The following is a 14,023-nucleotide window of genomic DNA, read 5'->3' on the forward strand; positions in this document are numbered from 1 at the left end:
CTCCCCGAGAAGCTATTTCTGGGCACTACTTAGCAACATAAGCAGAAAAAGATGACAGAAGAGCTCCACCTACGGATTAGTGGGAAGGGCTGGCAGGCCCAGCTGGGAGAGGGCTCTCTGTCCCCATGTCCTCATTGTCCCCATATCCCCATGTCTCCATTTCCCAGCTCCCTCAGCTGGAGGTTTTTGCTCCACCAAGATTCCCCCTAACACATCCTTTGGACTTCACTGCCCTTCCACCCAAACCTCCAGAGCAAAGACTTGAGCTTCTGCTGCCTCTGCCTGGACTTTACCACCACCCACAAATTGCTCTTGCAATTTTAGACACTGTGAAGTGGGCAAAAGCATAAAAACTGAGCCCCAAATTTACCAGCTGGATTTACAATCCAGGACCTCAGCACAAGTCAAGCCCAGCCTTTTCAAAGATACCACCACGATTCTAGCCCTAGATGCAGGTTATATTAAAAAGTAACACCCTAGTTTAAAGTGTCTCTTTTAAAGTCTGTTGCAAACAGAAAGGGTTTCTTCTCCTCCCTCCATAGAAACACCTCTTTACTCTCTGCTGCTGAGGGCAACTGCAAGATACTGCTGGGGAGGGGTGACCTGGCTGTAAATAAGCGTGAAATTCAGCTTTATTAGTCTTCACCTGGGTGTAATTCTTACAGCTCCCCAGCCTAATTTGGGGTCCACCCTTCGTCATCCCTGCCCAACAGCAAGCTGAGCAGAAAGGGAGAATTTCTGCAAGAAAAGGCATCTGTCTCTGCAGGTCACTTTTGATGCTCTGCATGTCTGCAGTGGCTGGGGTGAGCACCCAGTACCCCGTGGTGCTGCTGCACCCCATATCCATTCAGAAAATGAGCATCAGCCAGGGCAGGGCTGCATCCACACCACTCCTCTGCAGAGATGCTGCGAGGGCCTTGCAGGGAGGGGAAGTCAGCTCAGGCAGGGTGGGGAGGCTCCACAGGGTCCCCTCTCTGATTTGAGCTGCTGAGCCCGAATTCCTGAACCATTTCACACCCCACCAAGTGAAACGGATCCGGGACTGATCCGGCCCAAGCCTGTGGTGCTTGACCCCACGTGCTGCCCGAAGGTCCCGCAAGGCCCTTTGGCACAGGAGGGTTTTGCTTGTAAAACAATGCAGCACTCATGCCCCTTCCAGCCACAACTTCCAGCCTGTTTGCTGCTGCTGCTTAAATTTGCAAAGGCTCCTTGCCAAGATAAAATACCCAAGGCCAGTGCTCGCTACATTATCACAGTCCTGCTCTTTCAGCCACTTAAAGGAGCCCCCCCCCCCCCTTTTTTTTTTTTTTCTCCTTTCCTGAAGGAAAGGCTCGTTTGTGTCTATCTGAAAAGCTGCAGGATTTGCATGGTAAGGGTTGGGATTTGATGGTGCATCAGTGCTGAGTACCAGGAGAACCAAACATAGTGGGCCCTGTACCAGCAGAGGGATGGAGGTGGGGAAAGCAGAGCTGGGGGCACTTGGGACCGTCCTGCTGATGAATCATTGGATCATCAAATGGTTTTGGTTGGAAAAGACCTAAAGATCATCAAATACAATTGCTAACCCAGCACTGCCAAGGCCACCACTCGACCATGTCCCTCAGCACCACACCTACACGGTTTTTAAATCCCTCCAGGGATGGTGTGGGACTGGGTGGGAGGAAAAACAAAAATCAAGATGTGGCTGGGTGGCATCAAATGCCCTTTGCTGTGGAAGGGAGATGGGGAGGGGGCATGTTGCCCAGGGAAGCTGTGGACGTCCTCTCCCTACAGGTGGCCAGGTTGGATGGTGCTTGGAGCAACCTGGTCCAGTGGGAGGTGTCCCTGCCCATGGCAGGGGGCTGCGGACTAGATGATCTTTAAGGTCCCTTCCCACAGAAACCAGTCTGGGATACTATGTTTCTATGTGAGGGTCCCTGATGGAAAAACCCCCAGCTCTGCAGCCTTATTCTAGCTCCAGGAGACGGGGGGTGACTCTGCACATGCTTTGGTTTTCTCTCCCCAAAAAGGGGCGTTTAACCACTTCCTAAAGGATTTAAATCCTACCCAGGTGGACCGATCCTATCCAGGCATGGCTTTGGCTGGGGCTGTGAAAAATCCCATCCCCCTTGTGAACTGGCCCCTTCTCAAAGCCCAAAGCCTCTTTAAACCTTCTGCCTCCAGCAGCCGGGCTGCTGCGGGGCCAGAAGAGCAGCCGGGGAGGTCCCTGAGGATCCCCACAGCTGGAGCTTGGGGGGGGGGGGCTGGGGACATCCCCCCAGCCTGGTCGGGGATAAGGAGGAGAGCGTCTGGCTCCCAAAAATAGCATCTGACCTTGGGCTGTCAGCTGGCCTGTACCTTGGCACCCTCGCTGCTCAGCTACTGCCGGGACTTGCCTTCACCTCCCATGAAATATGAATTTCTTGGCTGCAAAGGAAAGAGAAAAATATGTCAGGAATCCGTGTTTGGCTGGGCTGCCGGCACGGCGGCGGGCGGGAGCCAAAAGGAGGGGGTTCCACCCCAAAATGCCCTGTCATGGCCACCAGCAGCCAGGTCCCCGTGGGCGGGTGGCTTTGGATGGATGCGTAGACATAAGGAGGAATGAGGAAACTGAGGCAGGGATGGAGGTGGGGGTCCCACCTCCCCATTTTTGTGTCCCAGCTCCATTCCTGGCCACCACCTCCACCTGACGGGATCCTGCAGATCTGAAGCCTTCCAAGGGCTCATTGTAACCACCATCAGGGCAGGGCCCTGGGAGGCAGGGAAAAGGGGGAGGAGGAAGAGGAGGAAGAAGGGGAAACTAAGGACAGCCATAGCCTCAGAGCAGCTGTGGGGCCTGATCCTGCACCAGCACCCAGTGATGAGCCCAGAGCATTTTTTCCCAAGTTCGGGAAAAGGGGGATGGATTTTAAGGACTTGCTGTTACCTCCCTGCCAGCCCCAGGTTCAGCCTGAGGTTACCTCACGTTTGCTGCTCCCCAAGAGCACTTGGGCCACATCCAGAAACATCAAACTCTGTTCTGACACTAACCTATTTCCTGGATAAATAAAGAGAAAAGCAGGAAAAGGGGTTTGGTTCCTGCCCTGGATGGACACAGCTGTGGGAGCATCTCATGTGACACCTCTCTTGCTAGCCCCAGTCCCTGCTTGTCCCTGAGGAGGTTGGCTGGGATGGGTACCAGGGCTGGTCCTGTGCCCGGGCCAAAGAGACAGAGGATCTTCTTGAGAAGGGTTGGGAGGAGACTGGAGAATCCCTTGGGAAGGAATCCAGTGGGAACGAGCTAAGCTCTTCATCCCAACAGCTTGAAAATGACCTTGTAAGAGGGTCTGGGAGGGATGCTGAGGGATGTGTGAGAGTGTACCCACACACATGCACGCCTGGATGGTCTAATCTGGCTGTGTCAGCACACAGAGCACCGCAAGAAATTGTTTCCAGCTAGATTTTCTGGCCTGAGGAGAAGCTGGAAGCTTATTCAGAAAGTTTGTTTCTTGCTCATGATGATCCAAAATTGATTTTCTGGATCTGAACAGGTTTGTATTTCCAAGCTGGGGAGAATCCAACCTCTTCTCACGATCCAGATTTTACAACCAGTCCTAATCCTCCCTCAGATTATGGTGCAAAATAGAGGCTAAGGGCAGGTCCCTGGACAGGCATGGCCCAGCCCTGCAGCTCCCTCTGCACCCCAAGAGATGTGGGGGTGTTGGAAGCTGGCGTCTCAGCCCCGTGCCTGGGGTCCCTCCCAAATCCTTATGCCTGACCTGGAGGCTGGGAGAGGTGGTCTCACAGGAGATGGTGGAGAGAAGATGGCCAGGGTGGGGGTAGAGGAGAAGACATGGGATATGGTTCAGCTCTGGCTGGAGGTCACTCCCGTCTGTGAAAAGGGATGGATGGATCAGGGTGACCTGACAAAGCAAATCCCATAATTCCCTGGTGGGCGGTGGCTGGAGCTGGGTGTTAATCGGCTACAACCACTTGCTCTGGTCCTATTCCCAGCCGTGGCCAACAGCCTCTGAGTGTTTTCCAAAGGAAATAAGATGGCTGGTGATAAGAAGCTCTCCTGAGGCTAAGCTCAGCTTCTTCTCACCTGCAGCAGAGTGGGAGAGGCAGCTGGGATGTGCCGAGGGGGTTGGGAGCTGCTGGCAGGAATGGGGACAGGTTGGAGCAAGGTCAGGGTCGGCTCCCAAACCCCCCCACAAAACAAGGAGCTGCTCTGGATCTGGTGTGTTTTGGCAAGGGCGAGCAGAGCCCTTCAAAGCATCCACCACCCGAAGAGGCCCCGGCCATCAGAGCCTCCTCCCTCCCTGCTCCCTGAGCCCCAGGACTGCAGGGGGTTTAATCTCCCCTGGCAATCAGTGGAGGGGCAGCGCCTGACTGCCACATCTTTGTAGGGCTGTAATAAAGAATGACTTATTTTGACATTTATTTAAGAAATATTAATCTTTCATTTTCCTTCTAAATGCTCCTGTTTGCTAAGGAACTATCTGTTACCTAAGTGCTCCGATAAATCTTCTAAGGTACAATTACATGTTAGATGCTGCCAGAAGGGTACATTTAAGAATGCTTCCTAAATTATCAACTGCATTAATCTTAATTACTTTGGTAAAAGTAGAGTCTGGCATTAGGATGAACTAAATTGAACGGGTGTTTGTTTGTCTTTATCATATCACATATTTGAGATCATTTAACAGAACGCAGATAAAAGGCAGGTGGGGCAGTGAGGTACAGAGCAGCTGCCTGATGGAAATGATGGCTCCGGATGACAAAGAGCAGGAGGGAGGGGACCCCAGGGGTCCCCTGAGGCAGCAGGACCTGCCTGGGGCAGGGTGGTACATGGGCAGAGTAGCACAGCAAAAAAAAAAAGAGAAAAAATTGATCAGAATTAACTCCTTAGACATCATTTGGGGTGAGAGGAGAAGGTTGGGTGGATCCGGGTCCCATCAGGTGCTGGGGGAGGCAAAGGGATCTGGGCTCTGGCACATCCATGGGTGTCCTGGCACATCCCATGGGTGCCCTAGCAACCGGCCTGCATCCTGCCAGGGCGCAGCTGGACACAGCAAGATGCACCACAGCCTCTCCTTGAAGGTTTTGTGGGATTTTTTTGCCAAAATTTGGGCTGCTGTCCTGCTTATTTGGAGAACTGTGACATGTCTGAGTGTGCCCAGGCCTGCTCCTCAGGGTGAGCCCATCGCTCCGGATTTCAAGGCATGAAAATGAAATTAAGTGTGGGATTAAGTGCTCCCTTTCACTGGGGCCTTGGAGAGGTATTAAATATTGCTGCCACCAACTCTCACCATCTCCCCAGGTCTGCGTGACCTGGGCAGGTTCGTTATCAAAGCAGAGTGAATTTGCATAAGCCAAAAGGGAGGATTTTCTGCTCACTCTTGCTGGCTGGTGTTTTAAATTTAACAAAAACGTGTCCATCAACACTCCTGTGCATGGGATGCTGAAGGGGAGCTCTGGAAAAAGGGAAGAAATTCTTTTGTGCACTGCTGGAGGTGCAGATAGAGGATGGATTTGGGAAAGGGGAGTGCAGAGGCAGCACCTTGCCCCCCCCCCAGCCCTGGCTGACCCCCTCGGGCATCCCCATGGCACAGCACGGGGGGTCCCACATCCTCATATCCCCCTCGCCCCACTTTCCCCGGGATAGGGCCCCGCTCCACAATTCCTTCCTAACCTTCCATGACTCTCCCTAGTAAAAGGATGAAAAAAGCCAAGGCAATGACACCATTCCCAGGCCAATATCACATTTCCTTCCTCTCGGCAGAGCCTGGGTCTGCTCCAAGCTGCTCTCTCCTCTGCTCCCCGGTCAAACGGGGACAGGAAACCTGAGAGTGATGAGCCCAGCACTGGGATTTTCACCCAAGCCTCGTTTAGCTCCTTGTCCCTTTGGCATCCTCCTCCTCCCCTTGGCTCAGCAGCAAAGGGGGGCCATGGCCAACCTGAACCTGCCCCATGGTCATTTGGGCAGATACAGGCAGGCACAGACCTATCGCTTAGTGAAATTAATTGGCTCCTTGCAATTAATGCAGTCACAGATTCAACTGGGGTGGGTTGGATGTGTGTCAGCAAGGGCACAAACCCAGCCCTCACCCACTGGGGCCCTGGGACCCCCACCAGGGATGGCCATTTCCCTGCAGGTCTCATCCTGCTGCTGACAGTGATCCCCAGTGCCACCGGCCCTGCTGAGCCCCAGCAGACAGACAGACAGACAGACAGACAGACTGACACCTCCCTGCCCTGGCTGGTCCCTGCAAGAGCAGTGAAATCCTATGGCATGAGGACCATGGTGGCACGAGAACCACGGGTGGCAGCAGCCAGCAGCCCCAGCACATGGATGCTCAGAGCGTGTCCCCCAAAGCCAGTTCAGATGCACTTGTCACCCTGTGCTTCCCCCAAGCTCAGGAGGGGTGACCCACAGTGGGAGCTCTCCAAAGCCTATCTCTGGTCCCTCAGACCTCACACTCCCTCCATCCCACCAGGCAGCATCCCGGGCAGTCCCAGCCATCCCTGGAGGTACCTGATGGCCATGCCAGCCACCCCAGCCCAGGGAGCAGGGATGTTCCCGTCCAGCCCAAACTGGTTTCTGCAGCATCTGATAGGAGGAGACTGCAGCGAGATTGGGGGGCTTTTAAGCTGTCAACTTTCCTATAATTATTAGCAATGTTTTAAATAAGCTCTCTTCTGAAATTTGCTTCTGAAAGACAAGATTAATGAGCATTTCCTTTGGGGATTTATTGCACTCTTAATTATTCTCTTCCAGAAATTTGGTTCAGAATATTATCAGCTTTTTTTTTTTCCTTTTTTTTTTTTCTTTTTCAATTAAAAGTGATTATAATTTGCTCTGTATAAAAGAAAAGTGGATTTAAAAAAATATAATTATAATATATATCCCCCCTTCGTGATTAAGTATAATAGTCAAGTGATGGAGATAAAAGTAGCCAGTGGCTCTGGCAGGACCAGCCATGCAGGCACAAAGTTGGCAGCTCCACCCCGGGTGGGGTCCAGCTCTCGGGATGCACGGAGCCAGACTTGCAATTTATGGAGATTTCCTGCAGAGGGAAGCAAAGGTGTCTGGAAGCATCCATCCAGCACCGTGCCAACTTTGGACAGGGGGTTCAGGGTTCAGGGAGAAGAAGCTGGGGATGGCGAGACCCAGTGATGCTGCTCCAGTAGCCACCTTCTCCCAGAGAATGTTTGGGAAGGCCAGGAGATGCTCCATGGGATATCCCTGTGGGATCACACAGCAGGAAGGTGTTGGTAGAAACGGTTTCTCTTGCCACTGAAGAAAAAAAAAAAGCCTTTTTGCACCAGGAAAGCTGCAGGGTTTGAAGCAGGGACAGCCCTGAAGAAAGGCTCAGGTCCCAGAGGTGCAGCTGGGGACATGCCCCAGCACCAGGCAGGTTCACCTCCCATCTGTCCACCCCAGTAGACATTCCTTGTGTGTCTCCAAAATGCAAAACATTCCAAAAATGCTCCTAAGACAAATGCTGGCTTGGTGGGATTACACCCAGGGGACCCCAGGGGACAGGGGGGAGCTCTGCTGGAAAATGCCTCACAGAGGCACCAGAACCTGGTCCTGGACCACTGCAAGGGCTGCTTAACCCCAGGCTGTCCCCACGGCTCCACAAGGCTGGGAGAAAGCAAATGAGATGTTGAGCTAAATGCTGGCCAGGAGATACCCTAGACCCGCACCTCTCTCACAGAGAAGTGGATTTGTCTGGTCCCTAGTGGAGATGTGGGGTCCTAGAGGTCCCTAGGGTGGCTCGTGGGTGCTGTCCCCTCCGTGTTCCCCAGCACACAGACCTCCACTGGTCATGCGATGGTCAGGGCTACGTGGACGTGCTTTGGGGGCCACCTGCCCTGAGGAGCCATGGGGCTTGTGTTGAAGCTTTGGGGGGCTTTAGGCAGAAAAATGTGGTCATGTACCCATGCCCAGATGCCTGAGAGAGGGGCACAGCACAGATGGAGTGGGATCCCAGGGGTGTGCACTGCCCATCTCCCAGAGCACCTTCCGCCTACCCAAAAATGCCAGCACGGAGCACTGGGACCTCCAACCACAATGCTGTGGGTGTTCCCCTCCTCCAGCCCCCACGAGCTGCCACCACTTGCTTCCAACCTCCATGAGCTCTCTCACACACCAATGACACCTCTACAAAATCCCTGCCACTCCCGGGAGTGATGCTGGTTCCATCTCCTCCCACTGGAGCCCCGGCACTCGCAGCTGGTGTTGTGCAGCCATCCCCCCAACCTGCTGCTGCTGCAAAGCAGTGCCCCCCCAGTGCCAAGCTGTGAGCCCACTTCGGGGCATTGGCACACTGGGAATGTTGCATTTGAGGCAGCAGGACCCCAAAAAATGAGCAGCCCTGGTGCAGCCCCCTCCTGCCCTGGCTGGCTGTGGATGCTGGTGCTGAGAGATGCTCTCTGTGCTCACCGGGAGCTGAACCACCCAGGGCCAAGAAAAACGCCCTGAGCTATAAAAAGGCTGGAGAACAGAGGGACATTCATGGCCAACTTCAGTTGGCTGCTTCACAAAGATGCTGGTGGCAGGAGGGTGGGTTACACAGCCCCAGCAGCCCCAGCTGGGGAGCAGTGGGATGGCAGCTTGGTCCTCCTCTGCCTGCCAACACCAAGGGGATGTGTCAAAGCAGCAGTGATATAAGAGCAGGATGGATTTGCACCCCCTGCCAATGCATCCATGGTTTGTGGGGTGAGGAGAAGCTGGACCAAAATACAGATGCACTTTGGTAGAAACATAAATGTTGGAAAAGACCTCTAAGATCATCAAGTCCAACCATCAACCCAAGACCACCATGCCAACTAAACCATATCTCAAAGAGCCACATCTACATGTTCTTAACACTTCCAGGGATGGTGACACCACTGTTGCCCTGGACAGCCTGTGCCAGTGCTTGGCCACTCTTTCAGAAAAGAAATTGTTCCTAATACCTGATCTACACCTCCCCTGGCACAAACTGAGGTTGTTTCCTCTTGCTCTATCACTTGTTCCTTGGGAGAAGAGACTGACCACCTTCTGTCAGGGAGTTGCAGAGAGCAAGGATGTCTCCCCTCAGCCTCCTCTTTTCCAGACTAAACAATCCCAGTTCCCTCACCTGCTCCTCATGAGAGGTCACTCTCCTGATGTCTGGTCCCCTCCAGGAGGGTGACAGCAGCTGGTGGCCATGGAGATCCTCCAGCACCACAAAATGTCAAAGCTGGGCAGCAGCTTGGGTCAGGTTTGTTTGCAGGTTCCACACACAAGTCTGACACGTGCCTGACACCTCAAAGGGTGAGCAGTGAAAAGTGTTTTGCTGATGGGTTTCCAGGCACACACAGCCCTTCCTGCTGGTCCAGCTGCTGGGTGGTGGATGTGGGGACACATCCCCGTGCTCCAGCCATGAAAAGGGTGTGAGCCAGGCAATACCAAGGTGGAGAAAACCCACCAAGAGGCTCCATATAATTTCTTCTGCATTTCTTCCTTCTTTTCTTTTTCATCGAAGACCATCCACGAGTGAGTGCAGCTGGATAATGCCAGTATTCATCACACAGACAAGCCCAGGCTCTGTTTGCTCAAGAAGCAGGTTTCCTCCAGGGACACACAGTGACAAATTCCCCTTCTTCACGCCTGTGTATTTTTCATTCATCCGATGAAGAAATGGGCAGAGGATATTTCAGAGGGCTGAGGAATGATATCAGGCAAATATTTCCCTTTTGCTGGTGCTGTGTGAGGTGGAGAAGCATTTAGAGTCCAAGTCCATCGCTGCTGCCCTGGTTCAGGTACTGGTCCAGAACAACATCCCACCTTAGCTTGTGCTACTTGCAAGATGCAAAGTGAGGATTGGGAATTTCCCTTCTGCTTTGGGATATGGTTTGCAGGCAGAACAGGGAGATTTTAAGATGTTGTTTCAGGGATACCAAGTCTGAGGGAGGGATGCTGCTGCCCTTCCTGCAGGGAAAATGCAGGTGTAGCCACTAAGGGGGCTGGATCCCAACAGGAAGGGGACGCTGCAAGCAAGAAGTGGCTGGAAAGCTCAGAAATGGGGTGAGGACCAGGCCATTACCCCTGGCCCAGGGCCAGCAGCATCCCTGGGGACCATTTTTTCCCTGACCCTTTGGGAGTCTGGAAATAAAATAAGTATTTTTATATCCTGGCTGGAAAACTGCATTTTTCCAAAGAGTGGCTTCTGAAAAAGGAGTGAAACCCACTTGTTAGTAGTTTCTCTCCAGATCCCAGTGGCGAGCAGATGTGAGTAGGAGGGAACAGGGGGTCAGGGCATCACTCCCTGTCTGACCAGCCACGCTCATCCCGGGATTGTTTTTCCTCCCTGCAGGAAAAAAAAGCATCCCAGACAATACCTAACGTGATGGACACCGGAAACTATTTATTTCCCTCAGCTATTTAGCAATGACCAAACCAGTGCTAAGGCAAGATTACTAAACCCCACATATTTTTACAGTGAATTCACAGCCCAGGAGGTTTTTTTTTTCCCCCTTCACCTGGAGATCTAACGCTGCTGGGAGAGGGAAGGAGATATTTGCAGGGGGAAGCCAGGGGGGATACTGGCGCCTGTGTCAGGGATTTTGTGGAGCAAATAACTTCATGCACCTCTCATCTGCCCCGCTCTTTTTCTGTGGTTTTTCCAGCAAAAAGTTGCAACTAATAATTTTCACACATGGTGCAAGAGCTGCTGTAAAGTGGCTGCTTATTTCATTAAGAGCCGCCGGCTGCTATCGGGTTTAGGGCAAGGAGGTGCAGGAGCAGGGCTGCCTGCACCCCGTGGGGTATCGCTTTACCCTGCTGCTTCCTGCCCAGGTGATCCCACACAAACCCGCCTGTGTGATGGAAAACACTCGGGATCCCAGACACGTTTCCAACCGAAAACACAGGCTGCAATTCAGCTTCCCTCCCCTGCCTTGCAAGCCGGGCATTTTCACACAGAAAGTGGCATTTATCGCGGGGTCCCTCCAACCCGCAGCGTCAAATAAAAATCAAATCAAAATATAGATAGATAAAAAAATTAAAGCTAGGTCTAGGAGGCTGGCTGTGCCCATCGCCACGCCCACGCTGCCCCTTGGGTGTGTGGGGATGCTCCCAAAACTAACCCACCCTGCACAAGCAGCCCTACAATAAGAAGCCGGCGCCAGGATCAGCCAGAGGAAAATGGATTCACCATCCTGGGTCCTCCCGAAAAAGATCCGGGCTGGGGAGGCAGAGACACAGGGAGAGGACAACTCCCTTGTGCCCGTGTCTGCTCCCGGTGCGTCCCAGCATCCTGACACCCAGCCTGCCTTCCTCCCAGTCACCCTTTAATCTTCCTCGCCGCCTGTTTCTAAACTGAGAGCTACAATGATTGACCAGAGCAGGGCTTTGGTTTGTTGGTTTTTAAGGTTTTTGTTTTGCTTTGGTTTGGTTTGTTTTTAAAGCTGCTTCACAAAAACACATTATAAAGGGGGAAACGGGCTGCCCAGGACAGGGCCAGCAAGTGTGGTGGGGCTGGTGGGGATGGGAGGACTTTGCTCCTCTTCCCTCAGCACGGCCAAGCCCAGGCAGAGCTCTAGGGTTACTTTTCCCTTTCATTTGGATGCCAGGTTTCAGCCCAGGATTTAGCTGCTCAGATCCAAAATCCCTGGAAGGCAGGGCTTGGCGCGGTGGGAACGCAGATGCTGCCTTTACCCTGCTGCTGTAATTATGCCACCAAACTTAGAAAGCAGCGGAAGAGCCGTATGTAGCACTGCAATTAGGAGGCTGTTTAATTGCAGAGCAATTGTGTGTTGTTTTCCTCTCCCTGGCTTCAGCTGCCAGCAACCCTCAGGAGCTGTGCTGCAATCCCTGGTCCACCAGCTCCTGCATCCCCTGAGCATCACCCCCAGCTCCTGCATCCTTTGACCATCACTCCCAGCTCCTGCATCCCCTGAGCATCACCCCCAGCTCCTGCATCCTTTGAGCATCACTCCCAGCTCCTGCATCCCCTGAGCATCACTACCGCAGCAACGCACGTGGTTAGACAGCTCTGGGGACACAAAGCTTGGCACCCCAAAGGTGACCCATCCCATGGGTATGGCCCTGTTGGGTCAAAAGCAGTAGGCAGACCTGGCCAGAACATCCAGCTGGGCAAGGAGCCACCAAAGTATGTATCTACTCGATGCAAGATGCTTTCTTTGAACAACAGACGTTGTTCTGCTCTCTCTGGGACTCTCCTTCCTTTGCCCAAGGCGCAGGAGCAGCCAGGAATGATTTTTCCCTGTCAGCCCAGAGACTAAAATGGATATACGTGTGGGAACCAGGAGCAGCAATGGGGATGATGGGGAAGAGCAGCTGATTTATATCACATTGCCCCTGCAAACACTGCACATAAATCTGCTGCTTTTCAAGGCAAAGCAGGAATCAGGCTCCACTTGACTTTGCTCTGTCTCCTCGCTGCATGACTCATCCTGGGAGCACAGAGCTGGGCTTCCTATGGAGAAGTGACAGATGTACACGGCCTGCAGGCCAGCTTTGCATTGGGGATTTCACAGTATATGAAGAAAATGAGGGGCCAAGAGAAGAAAACCCAGTTGTTCCCAGTCTGACACCAGCTTGGGCAGAGCCAACTCCGGTTCCTTGCTCTTGCCTGCAGATTTTGCCACATCCCTGGAGTTTAAGCTGAAGCAAAGTCCCCTGAGATGCTCACCAGCTCTGAGGCTGCAAGAAGCTTCCATGTATTTAGCCAGCCATGGCACCAGGAGAAGGGATGTGCAGGGAGACCTGGATCAGGTTTCCAGTGTTGGCAGCCTGGCCAGGGCTAAGCAACTCTGACAGAGTTGGAAAACATGAGCAGGGTTTGGCATCTTCTCAAGATTGCTTTAGATTGATGGCACTGCCCGAAGGAGGGATGATAATACTCAAATATCAGGTTTAAAGAGTTCTGAAAGTGGGAGTAGGTCTGGGGGGGAAAGACTGGGGGACCATGTTCCCACCAGGGCTGGGGTCTCCTCCAAGCCTCTCCCAGCCTTTTAAAATGAACAGACACAGTGGTTTAACTCTCCTGTATCATCATTTCAACCCTAGACACAAAGATAACGTTCAGCAGTTGGCAACGGGGTCAGACACCCTCCTGTTGCAAAGGTCGAGATGCCCAATGCACCCAGCACCACAGGTCCTCTACTCTTCATGCCACGGTGGTGGCAAGAGGAGCTGGACACATCTCCTGTCCCACAGGGGACTGTGACTCCTTTTGTTTTCACAGCTGAGGGCAGGTCAGGAGAGGCTGTGCCGGGGAGGAAGCGCGGCAGAGGGTCGGTGGGCAGCTGTGGCCGTTGCTGCCGGCACTGGGCTCGTCTCAGCTCTGCGCCGATGGGAAGGCTCCTGGATCTGCTGCACGGTGGGGAGCAGACAAGGCTTTCCAGGGATGAGCTGCTGCTCCAGAGAGCTGCTGAGCTCAGCATGCTCGGGAGAATGGGAGGAACAGCAGCAGCGCTGGGTGATGCTCTAGAAAGGTATCATGGTATCACAGAATCCTAGACTGGTTTGGGTTGCAAGTGACCCTAAGGACTACCTAGTTCCCACCTCCTTGCATGGGCAGGGACACCTCCCACTAGACCAGGTTGCTCCAAGCCCCATCTCACCTGTCCTTGAACACTTCCAGGGATGGGGCAGCCACAGCTTCTCTGGACAACCTGGGCCAGTGTCTCACCACACTCACAGGAAAGAATTTCTTCCTAATGTCTGACCTAAATCTGCCCTCTTCCAGTTTCAAAACATCCCCCCTTGTCCTATCACTCCATGCCCTCACCCAAAGTCCCTCCCCAGCTTTCCTGTAGCCCCTTCAGGTACTGGAAGACTGATATAAAGTCTCCCTGGAGCCTTCTGTTCTCCAGGCTGAACAACCCCAACTCCCTTAGACTGTCTCTCATTCCACCCTGGGCACTGATAGAAGCAGGGACACTGCTTGGGATAAAAAAAAAAGATGGATACCAGAGAATGGCCCCTTCCCTTCCTTCCGTTAATGATCTGCTCCCAGTAAAGCAATCAGCCAAAGGAAATATATATATAGATATCTAAGCAGCC

Source organism: Apus apus, chromosome 11 (genome assembly GCF_020740795.1).
Source record: "Apus apus isolate bApuApu2 chromosome 11, bApuApu2.pri.cur, whole genome shotgun sequence".
NCBI classification, from domain to species: Eukaryota; Metazoa; Chordata; class Aves; order Apodiformes; family Apodidae; genus Apus; species Apus apus.